This window comes from Cupressus sempervirens, chromosome 3, assembly GCF_028749045.1.
Source record: "Cupressus sempervirens isolate cs-2001-9-10 chromosome 3, ASM2874904v1, whole genome shotgun sequence".
Taxonomy (NCBI): domain Eukaryota; kingdom Viridiplantae; phylum Streptophyta; class Pinopsida; order Cupressales; family Cupressaceae; genus Cupressus; species Cupressus sempervirens.
This window is the reverse complement of record NC_143120.1, coordinates 815881864-815898317: the sequence shown is the minus strand read 5'-3', so window position 1 is coordinate 815898317 and position 16454 is coordinate 815881864.

The following is a 16454-nucleotide window of genomic DNA, read 5'->3' as shown; positions in this document are numbered from 1 at the left end:
AACCAAATAAAAAGAAAATGAAACTAGATTCGTCTATCCATCATTTCCCATAAAATTGAGGCTCATACTGTAGTATACTTGGTTGTATCAAAGGAAACAATCAGACTATAATAGAGGAAAAAATAGAAAATGCAACATAGAACTTGCCAAAAACTGAAGTTTCTTCTTATTCTATCATTCTCCAAACTTTTCCAACCCCCAAATTCAAGTTGGTATTACATATTTATCATATTACAACCACTCCCACCTTCCCAACTAATTAGTAACTCATTTGTTAACACTAATGAGAACATTTGGAAATTCTGACAACACTGACAATTTTTGCATGACAAGTTTTGAAAATTTTTGTATCTTGTAACACCTTACCATGAGAACATTTCCAAATGAATCAAAATGATCCCAAATGGTCTTAAATGGCCCTTATTAGACTCAAACCTGGTGCAAGAACACCTAATCATGAGGAGATCAAAGGTCACAAAGGTGCAGTTTGATCGTATTTCAATGCATTATGGCCATTGGATATGTTGCAAGTCATAGTAAGTCATTAAAACAAGTTATGGAACACAAGTCGTAAAAAGATGCACAAGTTGGCAAATTGTCCTAGTTTAAGGACCCAATTGGTCATATGGTCAAATGTTGCAAAAATGGCCATGCGAGGGTACAAAAATTGTCAAAGGTCATAAAATGTCTATTTAGTTGTGTTTGGATTGTTCAAAATGAGTTTTGTGTCATCAAGTGTCAAGAAGTGCAATATTGTCAAAAAGTTGCAAATATTGCATCAGAAGTTGCTGATTGGTCTAAAAGGTAGTTAGTTGGTTAAAACTGCCAAAGAATGTTATAAATATCATGTTCAAGTCAAGTTTGGTATGGTGATCAGTCTAAAGGAGGAATTTGGAAGGTATTTTTATTCATAACTCTGTCACCCACATTGCAGTGTAATGGGGGCAGTCAACGGATTTCACGATTCCACATTAATAGATCTTCATAGAACATTAATTGAGAGCTGATAAGGGATGAGAGACAAACACCATCAAGACAAACATTGTAATGTATTTCATTGAAAGCTCCTTTTTTGTTAAGTGCAAAAGTATTTGATAGTTAATGACTCCAGAGGTAACTTGATTGTTTCATGGCATTTATCTACACACAATGGATTGGTTTTTATTTGTACTTGATTTGGAAGAGTGGAATGATGAATTAAGATTTATTTGGATCAAATCTTATGTTTTGCCATGAGTTATAACAGAAGATAGAATGGATTTTGCACGAACTGCCAAAAAACCCTCCTAAACTAACCTATTTATAAGGGTTTTGTCATATTTAAAAAATCTAGCGTCAAAAAATTGCAAAACTCTGGAATTATGTAGTTAAATCAATGGACTTTAAAATGTGTTTGATTTGAGTTCAAAAGGATAGGGCACGTGTGAGAATATTGATGCCCTAGCGGGCAGAACACAAAGAAATTGTTGTTCTTGACTGCGTTTGCACCGATTGATGGATTAAAAGTTCTTCAAATGTTCTTAAATGTTGTTGATGATTGGATAATGGTTAAGGATGTCCAGTATCATTCCACAGTTACAGAACCAGGGGTTTGAAACAAGAAATCAACTCTGATCACAAACAAAATGTATCTACAGTAAAACTGTTATCATGCAAATTTAATTTGATGAGTTGGTCAGTACTCGAAGGTTATGTATGTTCAAGTGGGTTGGGAAATAAGATGCTGGAAAGAGATTATTTCTAAGGGCTTGACTCAATAACAAATTAAAATACAATTCACTATTTTGTATTATACAGAGACAGCCTAATATATGAAGGGCATCATCATATTAAGATCTCATGGTTAACAAATTGTGTTGCTTATGGAGAGCAATTGAAGACTTTGGAAGAGATATCATTGGTAAGAAGAAAAGGTATCATCTATTTTTGGAGAAGTGTGGTGGACAAGTTCTAACCTTGATGGTTTATTGAATTCCCTGATTTGACAAACCTTGATAAAAAATGGTTGATTTAGAGTAAACAATCGTTTGGTTGATGAAATCAAGGATTGAATACAAATGTGAACAGAAAATAGAATCTTGGACATTGCCTGGAATATGCATATTGTTGTAATGAATCAGAGTTGTGGAATGTTAAGACCCTAAGATGAACATGTAGGTGTTTCTATAATGGTTGATCAGACCTTGGAAGCTATTTGAGTGTTAAGTGGGATAGAAAATGTTGAGTGTTCCCTTTGAGAGAATTGAGGAACCTATCATGGTTCCATAGAGGATGCTACTGAATTGCTAAGGAGATTGATTGAACAAATCAACAAGCCTTTGATATGTTGTATGTGTATGATGTTTTATTGATTGGATCAGCAGGACCCAAGAAGGATGGTGATAGTTACAAGATGCTCTAAATCAAAACACGTCCAAAACAACCCAAAAATAAAAAAGAGACAATAATGCTTGTGATGAGACTTCGGTGCCCTGCATCAATAAGGGTAGGGCTTTGAAGTTGCTGAAGCTGATTGCAAAACTTGGGAACTACTGTAGATTATATTTGAGCTCTATATACACCTTTAGTGTCCTTGAATCACTAATATGTGACGGGAACTTAGTAGCAATAGGAGTTTTACTCACTAGGAGCTTTATTTCTATTTAAGAGTTTACTTGGTTGCAGTTAGTTGCTTCAATTGTGGGTTTTTCTGTTTAATTGTGTTAGTTTACCAAAGATAACATGTTCTATAACTAGCTTGTTTACAGATCAAGTGGCATCAATGCAGGTTTTATAGCCTGTGTGTTATATTTGTTAATTGTTTGTGGAAATTTTACATACTACACCACAAGGGATGTGTTGGATGAAGAATCAAGGAATCAATAGAAATCATTCACGGCCCATTTGGTGACAAGCATAGGAATAGAAAATTAGAATAGGAAATAGGAATGGGACTCAGAGTAGGGAATGGGAATGGAAAATGACAATCCCATTCCTGTTTGGTTCACCCAAAATCTATTTGAGAATTTGTTTGACAATCCTTCTGTCCTCCAGATCTATGGATTCTCTTTACCACTTATTGTAATTAATATTTTTAGGGCTTTTCTACTGCTGCTGCATGAAGCTCCAATATAAGCTATGATTTGGCCATCAATTTACTCTAAGAAACGTAAAGCCACAATATAAGCTACATTTTGGCCAAAAATTTACTCTATAATTTAAGCAACGATTTAAGTGAGTATTTAATCAATGATTTAACAAATTAATTAAGCAACGATTTAACCGGCGATTTGAAAATAAGTAACACACAAGTTACGATTTAAGCAAGAGTTTAAGCAACAATCTTTTTAAGCAGTTATGTAGCTATACCAAAAAATTTACTACGATTTAAGCTACAATTTAGGAAACGATTTAAGAAGTTTATTAGCATGCAATTAATGTTTCTTCAGCAATTTATTTCCTTAAAAAATAGTACTTGGGATGCATTCTAGGCGCGTATCAATTCTTCGGGCGCTGATTGTATTATAACTCTGATTGTTTTGATCTGATGCATTACCTTAACACGTTAGCGATGGTACCAAAAGCCATGCCGAAGCCTTCCCCTACAAAGACAAAGATGAGAGTAGAAATGAACTCCACTAAAGCGGCTTTGAGGGCCGTGGGATGCGTGGCCTCCTCTGGCCCTCCAATTGCAATTTCTCTGAAAGGCATTTTATCAGCAACCAAAGAATTTTCCTTTTCGCTAATCTTCCTCTAGCCAAATCCTATTCTCCATTCCAATAACTGATATTTTTTGGAATGGACTTATGCTCATTTTGGGCTAAAATGGGAATACATAATCCTATTCCCCATTCCCATTCTGCACACCAAACAAAGAATTCAAAAATATATTCTAATTCTCAATGACCATTCCCATCATATTCTAGCAACCAAACGGGCCCTCGAGGAAGAGAATTGGTAGAAAGTGGAGACAAAAATTTGGAAATTCATTAGAGTGGAGAACTACAAGCCATCGTTCCACAAGAAGATAATCACAAATATGAAGAAGAGGGAATTTTTAGTGAGCTTTCATTCATGCTGCAAGGGGAGATTCTTAAGAATGAATTGCAAGAAATTCCAAACATCCTTGGAGGAGAAAACCAAGTGGGCAAGTTGAATAGAGAACTTCAAGATATCATGGAGAAATCCAAATATGAAGAACAATTTGACAAGGCACTACATGGCATCATCATCACAAAATTTATGGGTAGGTGTTGAAATTTTTGATGAAGGAAATGGAATGAAGCCATTTCTAATGACATCTCAAGACAAACAAATTGTTGCAAGAGGTATGATTCATCATCAACTTCGACCTCTAGATTCATTTCTACTTGAGATTGAATTTGATACACAACTCAAGAAAGTGTTTGAGGATCCACTTATTGTTTTCGAAGACACCGTGCTTGATGAATTCACAAATGGACAACTACAAGATTAGATTTCATGCACACAAGGAAACAATATGTTAGATGATTAAGCTTCAAGTGTATTAGGTGAGAATATGCAAGATATGTTAAGTGAAGACCACACTACCCCCATGGAAGAAAAAAATGAAAGACAATTCAAGGGGATGCTATCCAATATTGTATTTAAAGAACTCGAGGAAATATTTGAGGCACAAATCATCAAAGAATTATTGATTTTTGAGGATATGCTTGAAGAGATTCCCAAGGATTCTTGGTTAATGCTACATAAGGACAAGCTACTGGAAATAATATTGTATGAACCCAAGTTCATGATTGATCCTGCAATCTGCACTCACGAGTTCAATGTCGGTGCCAGTGGGATGATTAACCACCAACTTCAGCCTCCTAAAGTTATGAATGATTGACAAGGTGCATTGAAAAATAAGGAGGACTGGGTTCTTTCTTTTCTTGATCTTATGTGTGAAAGTTATCATTTTGATTATAGTGATGTAGGAAGGACAACCTATATTTGGACAGACCATGATCCCATCTAACTGCCTCAACTATTGAGTTTGAATGGTAAAATTCCTGAATTTGAAAATGGGGTAGCAAAAAAAATTCTTTGAGTACAAGGATAAGTTTGCCATAGTGAGAACCATCACCAATCCTTGTTTCTCTTAAACATCTTGAGAAACAATGTTAGAAAAAGTATATACTAAGTTGCTGGCTCGGATTCTAGTACAGATGCGGGTTCGAGAATCAGGTTTGAAATTCATCTAATTTTTTTGGTGTTCGAGTTCGGATTCATTTTGGGTTCATCCATACAAAAACATATTTTTAAAAAAATATGTATATGTGTATATATATATGCAAAAAAAAATAAATCCATACTTGAATCTGCTAATAGTAAAGGAACATGGCAAAATACACCACCAAATCTATGTTTAAGTTCAATAGGACATTAATTGCATCATTTAGCAATACATACAACTTGATACACTTGCTCGGTCACATGCATGGAACATATTTCCATATCATGGGGACAGTTTGAGAATGAAAGGAATTGTCAAAAGATAAGTGCAGTTATCTAAATTTCTATTTTGTATTGGTTAGAGCATTTCTAACCAGGCTATATCAAAAGGTGAGATACAAATCTGAACTTCTGGATTCAAAGATATCATATATTTTTAAAGACATTCCTCTATAATCATCAATTTAGTCACTTATTATCAATTTTGATTTCCTATCTAAGCAAGTTTTCATTTTCATACACAAATGCATAAATGACATGTATACATCTTTTTGGTCTTTTTAGTGGTCACAATAGGGCTGAGAGGTCAAAAAACACTTTAAAAAGTCTAAAAAAATGTTTCGAGACCAAATTCAGCCCAGGTTTGTATAGGAAATTCTTCAAAATTTGCTACAAATTGTGCCCAGGTTCCTCTAATAGAATTTTCAGCAAATTCATAGCTCTGCAAGAGAATTTGGAGAGAATTTGATAAGGACTAGACTTTGTACAAAATTGAACCAGACTTTGAGGGTTGTTGGAGAGAATTTGGTAACTTACAAGTATATATAATGGCCTTCCAAGTGTTGTTCCTTTAAGTGCCTTATATATAGTTAAAGTATGTATGTCTTGATTCTTGAACTATTTGGTTCAAGAAGTTAGGGTAGGTTGTCATTCTATCTATTTAGTTGTCTTAGGATCCTAGTGGTTTAAGCGGCCTTGAGTTAGTTGACTTAAGATTCTTTAGTGGCCCAAGTTTCATTGTTTTAGTTTAGTTTTCCTTCACGCGTCAATTGATAGATCTGCCTTAAGTCATTTAATGCAAATTTACCAAAAGTAGAAAAATACCTATGGAAATCAAAGCAATAACCTTGTTGGGGCTAAGGACACCTGACTAGCAACAAGGTTCCATCTCAGATGCTTTTGATGTATGGATGTCTTATGTAACTAACTACATTGGATCTTAGGGCCTTTCAATGGTCTTAACGAGTGGGTAATAAATACACTTGCACACACGTGAGTAATCAAGGATGAGGGCCCTCTGCTCAATTATAGTTTCTTCCATTTGGAGCATATTTCCTAGTTTTTTGATAAGTGAAAGAGAATTGATCAAAGGTTCTAAATTCCAAACAAATTAAATCCTTGAAATGTTCCAAGAACATTTCTTTGGGGGGGTGCTAGATGTTGTGAGCTTTTCACACCATTAGCCCATAGCAAATTGGGAGCCCCCTTTTTCACTTGGTAGTAAGTTAGTTGTCCTAGGTAATCTTAGTTTAGTGGCAATTTTCAAACCTTTGAGTCTAAGAGATAAGTTTGAGAAACTCTGGTTCACCATGGAGTCAAGTCAATCAAGGATATGAGCAAGAGTTGGGATCATTTCTTTGGGGGGGTGCAAGATTTTGTGAGCTTTTCACACCATCAGCCCATAGAAAATTGGGAACCCTCTTTTTCACTTGGTAGTAAGTTAGTTGTCCTAGGTAGTCTTAGTTTAGTGGCAATTTTCAAACCTTTGAATCTAAGAGATAAGTTTGAGCAACTCTAACTCACCATGTAGTCAAGTCAGTCAAGGATATGAGCAAGAGTTGGGCCAAGCTAGTAAAGGATGCATAATTGAAGTCAAGATATTTGTGATCAAAGGAATTAGAATTCTAAGAAAATCCTTGTTTTAATATCAAATTCATGTTAGAAGCTCAGGAAAAGTTATTGAGTCTACAAACGGGCTAATTTCTAAAATTTGGCCGAGTCTAAATTTTTTTAGAATAACCCAAAATCTAGATTCTTCGTTATAACTCCTATGAATCTAAAACCACTCTCAAACATCATAATAGAATATACATAAAATATAGCTTAGGGCCTATTTGGCTCTTGGAACTAGTGATGCCAAAATTGTCCAAACCTTGATTTTGAATAATTCTAGAATTTGCTATTCGGATTCCGGCTTTTGAAATATGGTTTGGGACCATTTAGTTCACCAAGATTTCATAATGACAATAGAGATTGAATGTGTTTGAATGCACATTTCTGGAATTAGAATACCACTGAAATACCATAGGTAAAGTTTGTAATATACCTTTGTTGTGCTCTATTTCTGAATGAATACGTAAGATAATTACAATGTTGTTCCTATTTCTACATTTGGTAGTGCCAGTGCAGGCACAATGGCATTGCCTTTTGCTCTCTTTGGAAGCAACATAACAGACAATGTGTTGTCTAAGTCATTCAAGACAGATGCCCAAACTATTGAGACACTTAAGGCTGCACTCAAGCCTAAACCCTAATCACAACTTCATTTCTTTACAAGATCTTAGTAGTTTCCAATAATGTCTGGTTTATTTCCTGGCCATTGAAGTGGATTTGATAGAATAGTAACAATAAATTAAAATTCTATTGACATCAATAATGTTTTGAATCTCTTTTACTTTGTATTTCCTTTCATTACTTAATCTAGTTGATTTGTCTGTTTGTTCATTTCATCAACTATCTACACGAATCGCCTTTACTTGTGCATCAATGTATTTATTTTTAACTCAATTATTATTATTTTAGTCTATGTTTGTACTTGCAAGAACAAAACCAACAAGAAAATAGGTTAGGCAGACTTGAGAAAAAATAACTTCAGTTTACTCTCCAAAGCTCGTTTTTGTCAAATTGGAATTAGAATGGGAATTTGATCAATTCCACACATTTCGATGGAAGATCAAATTCTAGTTTTGGGCAGTAACTAGGGATACCAAATTCTAATTTATCCACATTCCAATTCCAATTATCCAAACACCGTATTAGAAATCTTCCAAAATTACTAATGCCAATTCTTGTCCAATTCCGACAACAAAATAGTTATCATAATGCCATAAATTTTAGACCCTCATGTAAAATGTCATTTTCATATTTGTCCACTTCAACATAGATGCAAAATCCCAACACCCTCATCATCCTTATCATTGGGTTTCTCATAACCTAACTCAAAGATTCTTGCTACATTGTCTTAATGGTTTTGGACAAATGCATGCCGCAAAGACATCTGCACGACATGCTCTGATCCACAAGTGTGCAAACATCCAAGTTATCATTGGAGCATTATGAATCTACCAACTTGCATTTGTAACTTCACAGAATGATGGTTTGTTTACATAGATTCCTTCTAAGTCCATCATATACCATCTTGCAAACTCATTGGGTCTTCTTGGCTATCATTCTCAAGTTGATGGTCATTCTCACAAGCTCTCGTATTCATTCTTGCAACTCCTAGACTGTATTTTTTATTATCATCCTTGGCATACTCCATATACTTGATTTTGCAAGTTTCTCCATTTTTGGGTCAATCAAGCTTTCCACAATCGATCTCGTATCACACATTTGTGCTCTCATTTACTTTCAATCTTGAGTCTTTCAGCATATTATCTATCTTATTGTATTTCTATTTTACTTTATTATTGTCGATCAGTCTTAATTGGTTATCTATCACCAAATCTATCGTGCCTAAAGGTCATTTGTGCAGGGAAAAACAAAAGATTTCCTTATGAAACTAAATTGTATGTCTATTGTTATCAATCAACAATCAGAGTTTAGAGTAGTTGTCTTTCAGAAATTTTCAATATGCAGCTTTAGATTACAAAATATGTTTCAAAGATATCCAAAAGGAAGCATGTAAGAGCAATTATTCAGATTTCAACTAATCCCAAGTACCAATGACATTCTTACTGCATTCAGCTTCATCAGCATTGACTGGTGGATCAAGTGGGGGCATCTTAGCTATTGCTCCCCAATTAGGTTCATCTAGAGCTTGGATCATTTGGATCTCCTTGTTCTTTTCAGCCACATTAATGTTCTCCTCAGCCACGAACTAGCCCACTGCCTCGCGTTCCTTATCACCAAGTATCTCATTAAAGTGTTTGTAATGATCCCATTTTTAGCTCTCACATTCTCCAAAGTCTAAGTCGAGGATAAGAAAAAATTAAATTAATTACTTATAAAGTCATTCAATTTAAAGGTGACTTTGTATTTAATTAATTTAATTATTAATTAAAAGGGAGTAGCTTTTAGGGTACGTATTAATTATTGGAAGGACGGAAGCCTCTCGTGATTTAATTAATTATTGCCAAGGAGGAATTTTTGGGGTATGCATTAATTATTGGAAGGAGAAGCTTCTAGCTCTTGCAATTAATTAATGTTTTAGTTCCTTCCAGATGGATGAAGAAAAGGATAAATAGGGCTGAAAGTCTCATTGTTTAGCATGGGATTATTGTATCGGATGATGATGACTTGCATTTGATAAGAGCTTGGATGTGTGAATCACACTCTTTTTTGGCAATAGGGGACATTCATTCTTTGTTGTAACATTCTAAACGTCATTCCTTTAGGGTTTGGCCTTTGGAATACATCTCTTTGTACTTGATTGCAACATTTTTAGAATTAATATAATTTCAGCAGTTGATTTAGCTTTTGGGCATTCCTGGGTGTCCATTACAGTGTTGAAGTAATAAGAAGACTTGATATCCACCTTATAGATTAACATTTCTCTTTTCTACAGAAGAATTGTAACATCCCTTTTTCTCAACTCTTAATTATCAACAAACATACTCATAGAAATATAGTTATTGCTTCAATTTCATAAGAAGACAGTTATATCAATCATGTTCATGTGAATGAGACTTACCGTTAAAATCAGTTAGACAAAATTTCTTAACTAAGAACTTAAAACCCCATCAATAAATTTAACTATAGAAATTAAAATCCACATACCTCAAAATTTGAACTGAGAAACATTGTAGGGATGCTTCTGCATTCACCCAAAGTAGTCCACAAATACCATTATAATAATATCATATAATGACTTCCATCCAATACTACTAATCAAAATCAAATGACGATTATCATTAAATACCACTATATTTAAAGTTAGGGCATCACATACCACTACATCAATTAGGGCATCATTTACCATCAGTTCATTTAGGGCTTCTAATCCCGCTATATCACCTAGGGCTTCTGATACCACTGATTCAAATAGGGTTTCTGATACCATGGATTCAATTAGGGCTTCCAATACCGCTGGATTCAATTAGGGCTTCCGATATCATTGTATCATTTAGGGTTCCAGCTATTACTCAATCAATTAAGGCTTCAGATTCCTTTCCTTCTAATTACTTAACTGTGACAGTAACTCAAGATTAGAAATATACTTATATTTGATATTCATATAAATGAAAAGCAATCCATGAATCTATCTCTTGCATCTAGGTGTAAAATAATGGTAACAATGAAATAACACAATTTAATCTTACCTCCTCATTAATAAAAGTGATAAAACCTATTTCCATTAAACAATTCAATGCATAGCTTATCTTTGTCCGATGCATGTCCAGTAACTTATGGAGAGGTGAAACATTGTCAGGGGCTTAACCACCCAACCTCAGACCAAATCTTATTGCCACACGATCTCTAATGAGAAGGGCCCTCCCTACCCAGAATAGACAGGGGTCATCTTGCCATCCACTAAGCATCCTGGTATTTAACACACTGTACAAGTTGGCAGCAAGAGATTACATTAACAGGATTATGCATGAGCTATTAGTTAATTCATATTAAAATGATAAGCGTTGTTTTGTCATAACTAGTACTGATTCATGTTATTGAAGATTCCTTTCTCTCACCTCATCACCCATCTTGGCTACACAATCGGGTGAGTCCCAAGTGTTTGGAATTCTTAGAACCATCGATGCTGTCAATTATACAAAAGGATCACATGCATCCAGCATTTCACATGTAGGATTTACTCATTGTCATGACTTCCGGCACAAACTGGGATAGATAATGTAGTCTATCATGACAATGGATCACATGTAGGATTTACTCATTGTCATGACTTCCGGCACAAACTGGGATAGATAATGTAGTCTATCATGACAATGGATCAAGAACTCGAAATAATCAACACAAGTAGTATCATGATTTGTGGCTCATTTTGGGACAACTTAATGAAGTCAATCATGATGCTTTTGTCATCATAATAATCGACACATTCCAAGACAACAAATTAAAGAAGTCATATGATAACAGGTCAATCTATTGTTAAGGTCATCACCTTACCATAGAGACCTTACATCCAAAAGAAGGATCGTCATCTTCCATACAACAATACACATGTCCACAAGAGTAATAATCAACAAAAGAAATATATATATTAAACAAAACTGAGATTGAATCTCAAGAATTACATTTACATCTTAACCATACCAAGTTTACTTTTGAAATATTCCACTTATAATTTCACAAGAGGTTTGGTAATTATGTCAGTTGTCTGCTCTTTGGTGCTGATATACATCAACTTGATAACATTTATGTCCATTACCTCTCTAATATAGTGATAGGGAATTTCTTTGTGCTTGGACTTGTTATGGAAGACTGAATTTATAGAGAGTTCAATGCAGCTTTGATTATCACAATGGATGTTTGTTGAATTTAGAGGTTTCCCGAATAGTCCAACCAACAACTGTAACCACACTGCTTCTCGATCTCCCAAAGATGTCACTATATATTCTTCTTTAGTAGAACTCTAAGCAATAGAGATTGCTTCCTACCAAACCAAGATACCATCGCAGATCCAAGACTAAAATAACATCCATTAGTACTCTTCCGATTTGTAGAACTACCACACCAGTTGAAATCTGAATATCTAAGAAGTTGTAGCTTAACATGGTCATATTTTGGACCAAGTCCAATAGTGCCCCGTAAGTATCTCAAAATGTGCTTGGCTGCCATGAGATGAATCTTGTAAGGTTTACACATAAATTGACTTAGTGTGTTTGTAGCATCACAAATATTAGGTCAAGTATTCATTGAGTACATTAGAGATCCAATTCTCTGCCTGTATTTGAGTTTATGAAGGCTTTTTTCCATTGGTGTGGACAGGGGATTGCAGTCCATCATGCCAAATTTGTTTAATATGTCAATAGTGCACTTTCCTTGGTTTAGGAAGACATAGTCTTCTTTTTGCCATACTTCTAACCCCAAAAAGTAGTGCAAGAGTCCTAAATCTTTCATTTCAAATTCTAATGTAAGATCTTGTTTACATCTTGCAATAAGGTGATCTTCACCTATTATTAGAAGATCATCAACATAGAGAACAAGAATTATCATATCACCCTTTGATTCTTTGAAGTATATATTTGGATCAACTTCATTTCTTGAGTACCCCAATTTGATAAGATAATGATCAATTCTCTCATACCATGCCCTGGGGGCTTATTTAGGACCATAAAGACAATTTTTTAGTTTACATACATGTGTGTTCCTGTCATGAATAACAAACCCTTTTGGTTGCTCCAGGTATACTTCTTCAATGACACCATTTAGGAATGTTTTCTTTACATCCATCTGATGTATCTTCTACCCTTTGGAAGCAACAATTGCAATGATGGTTCTAACATATATATATCAAGCAACAGGAGCAAATGTCTCCTCTTAATCAATTATAGCCTTTTGAGAGAATCCTCTAGCCACAAATCTAGCTTTGTATTTTTCAATACTACCATTAGGTGGCTATTTAATTTTAAATAGCCACTTTGAGGAAACAACGGATTTGTCTTTAGGGTCTTGGTGAATCTATCAGCTTATTGAAGAAGCTGCTACTTGGTGGGAAAATAGAAAAATGGAATTGAATATTAAGACCATTAACACCACAATAAGTTTGTAACTATCTTTAAGAAGCAATGGTTACCTCAATCCTTCTACGATCAGAGGGTGTTAGATTTTCAAAACCTTAAATAGGGGGACCTGACGATGAACAGATACTAAGACAGATTCACTCGATTGCTGAAGTATGTTCCTACCTGTCAGTAAGATGGGAATTTCAAGGTCAAAAAATTTATCATGGGATTGAATAACAGGATAGGAGGAACCATATATGTGCTAGCACCCAAAACCATGGAGAAGGCCATTGAGAAGGCCATGCAACAAGAACATGAGGTAAAGAAGGATGATTCCATTCGTGATAATAAGAGAAAGGCCAACTAGAGTTAATCTAGTTCTGAAGCAAAGTCTCATAAAAAGAGTTTCAAGAACCTCAAGGCAAGCAAACTAGATTTCAAGGGGAATAATAGTAAGAATTTCAAAACCAACATCAACATTGGCAATGGCAGCAAGGGGAATGAAAAGAAGGGACCAAAAAAAGGTTGTTTCATTTGTGGTGGAGACCACTATGCTAACCAGTGTCCTAGTAAGGGTGAATCCAATCAACAAATGTGACCTCCCTTACCACCACAGAAAACCGTTTTCTAGCAGGGGATTCATGCAGCCTTAGACAACATGCAAGCAGAGCAACAATTGGGCCCCATAGAAACCCTGGGTACTAGACCCAAGGCTGGTGGAAACAAAACCAATCAAAATACTCGAGGTGTGTAAGCTTCACTTACGAAATCAGGATGTCACCCAGTGCAAGGTCCAATGGGACCAATATACTAAATAGAATGCTACTTATGATGAAATATTCCAAAAATTTCCCCATATTTTTCCCAAAAACATGAACTATAGGTTGATACTATTGTGATTTAATTTGAGACATTGTGGCATAATGCTATTAAGATTATATGACAGTTTTATAGAAGATATTAAGGATATTTTCTTGTGTATTTTGTAATATTCATTGAGGAATGTGAAACACAGGGGGGGCGGGGGGAGGGGGGGTATGTTACATTGCCTATTTTTTTACTTTGAAAAATTCATCTACACTATGTTTCGAGCTAAACTGAAATGGTTGGTTAAAATTTGAAACTCATTTTGATTTCATATGAATGGAAATATTGGTTATTTGTTATGTTCATGTGAAATGGAATATGTTGGTTAGTCGCTATGCTATTACATGATTTGGAAATGGTTAATGAAATTGGTTTTTAACTATGATAACTAGATCTTCTTTGAATAATGTATGCTTTCACCATGTTAAATTATTCTTGTAGGAGTACGAGGAAGGGGGAAGCATTGCCAGAGAGGGAATAGGGCACAAGGGCAGCAACCTACCACTAAGCCAACAGGCATGAGTTTAAACCACCATGGTCATGGGAAAGCAAGCTAGGCAAGCAAGGTATACCAGGTGTCCACCATGAGCTAAGTAAGTTGTCCAGGTTAATAAAACAAATACATATTCACTTGAACATTAAAGAGGAGTAAAAACAATTATTACCTTGATTGTGAATTGGAAGACTCTACAATTCTTCTTATTACATGGACATGATTTGTTATAATGATACCCATAATTATTTATGCACATTTGTATGTGTTACATCTATGTATATTTATGTGTGTGTATATGTAATTATAACATATGTGCAAAATATGCATATTTAAGATATAGCATGTATGTATGTATATAAACAATTAACATGCACAAACATGTGTAAATTATGTAAGCATTATTATAATGAATCATGGGTAGGACTTCATATTCTTTTTCCTTGTGTCAAAAATGAATTATTACATAGGGTCCATTGAACTCTCATTTTTTACCCTGGCATTTACAAATCAAGATTGTAACTCATAACGCCACCTTTCAAGTTGCCCATGCACGTAACTCCTCTTGGACAGGATTATAACTTTAAAACAAGCATTGCTCGGAAAATGAAACTTATACAAAAACTCAAGAATCTACATTTTTTTCCTATGCTTGACAGACATAATTAGTGATAGTAAATATTCTACAACTTACTCTGAGAGGTGCCATCCAAGGCTAGCAATCGGCAATTGTAGCCCACAATTTGGAGATTTAGATACACTTGCTTACACTAACACCTTGCCAAGACGTATTCTATAATGCATTTCCCATTTCAATCTCATGATCGTACAACTTTTTAATCAAGCCGATTATGAATGATATTACTTAAATATATTTGAAATCTCTCCTAGTCAGAAAAATCCATCAATGTTTGATTTCCAATTGTTTTCATAAGCATTTTGGCCTGATGAATTTTAAAGCCAAACTCGAATGATTGAGAATGCATGCGATCTGTCTAGTACAGAGTTGAAATATATTTTTTCTATCGATCTTTAATACAAATATCTCTTTTCAGATTTTAACCAATTTGAGAATGACACAAGTTCTACGCCCTTGTACAAAGGAGTAACATTATACACCTCTGAGACAAGATGAAGTACCAATACAATATGATAATGATATACTTGCAAGCCTTGTTATTTCCTTAATATCAATCTAAGACCCAGGTTGGGCAGAGAACTTATTATTGTGAAGAATTATTCATGAAAAATGGATGGTCACACAAAAGATCATCAAGGATGACCAAGCAAGGTCAAGAGGAAAGGTGTTGGCCGAGAACAATGAAATGTGGAATATCCCTGCAAATCAAGAAGTGAAATAAGTGATCACTTAAGCATTAAAGAAAACTTAAGAACTAAATTTGTAAACCAAGTTAGCTCATGGTGGGCAATAGGGTATAGTCTTGTTGTCATGTCAAGCAGTGGGTGATCGTGCACATAGTGTCTACGTAAATCTTGGTTGCACATAGTGTCCATGTAAATCCTGGTCAAGGTAGGTTTAGCAGCAATGTCGTTGCTATAATCACTAGAGGATGGGATAGCTTATAGTTGGATGGATGGGTTGATGGAAGGATTCCACGGTCTAGTCGGTTGAATAGTTGACACTCTAACACTAGGATGCTTTGGTGGCAGGACAAGATGGTGTTCTTGTTCCTTATCTCGTGCAGGGTAGGGTCATTCTCACCTAAGAGTGAAAGGGGATACACTAGGTTCATGGTTGGGAGGTTAAGCCTCTGACAATGCTTCTCCTCTCTTCCAAAGCCAAGACTTAGACAAGATAGTTTAGGTTGCATTTTCTTAGTCTAATATGATTCAGACTTAGTTAGTATTTACTTTTCCTTTATACTTCATTTTAAGATCAGCTAGATATATGTAAATACAGATATGTGGTTTCATTTACTCCTTCCAACTATATGAAGTGATATTTAATGTTCAATTAGTTAATGATGTCTCTTTCACACTATTTATTTGTATTT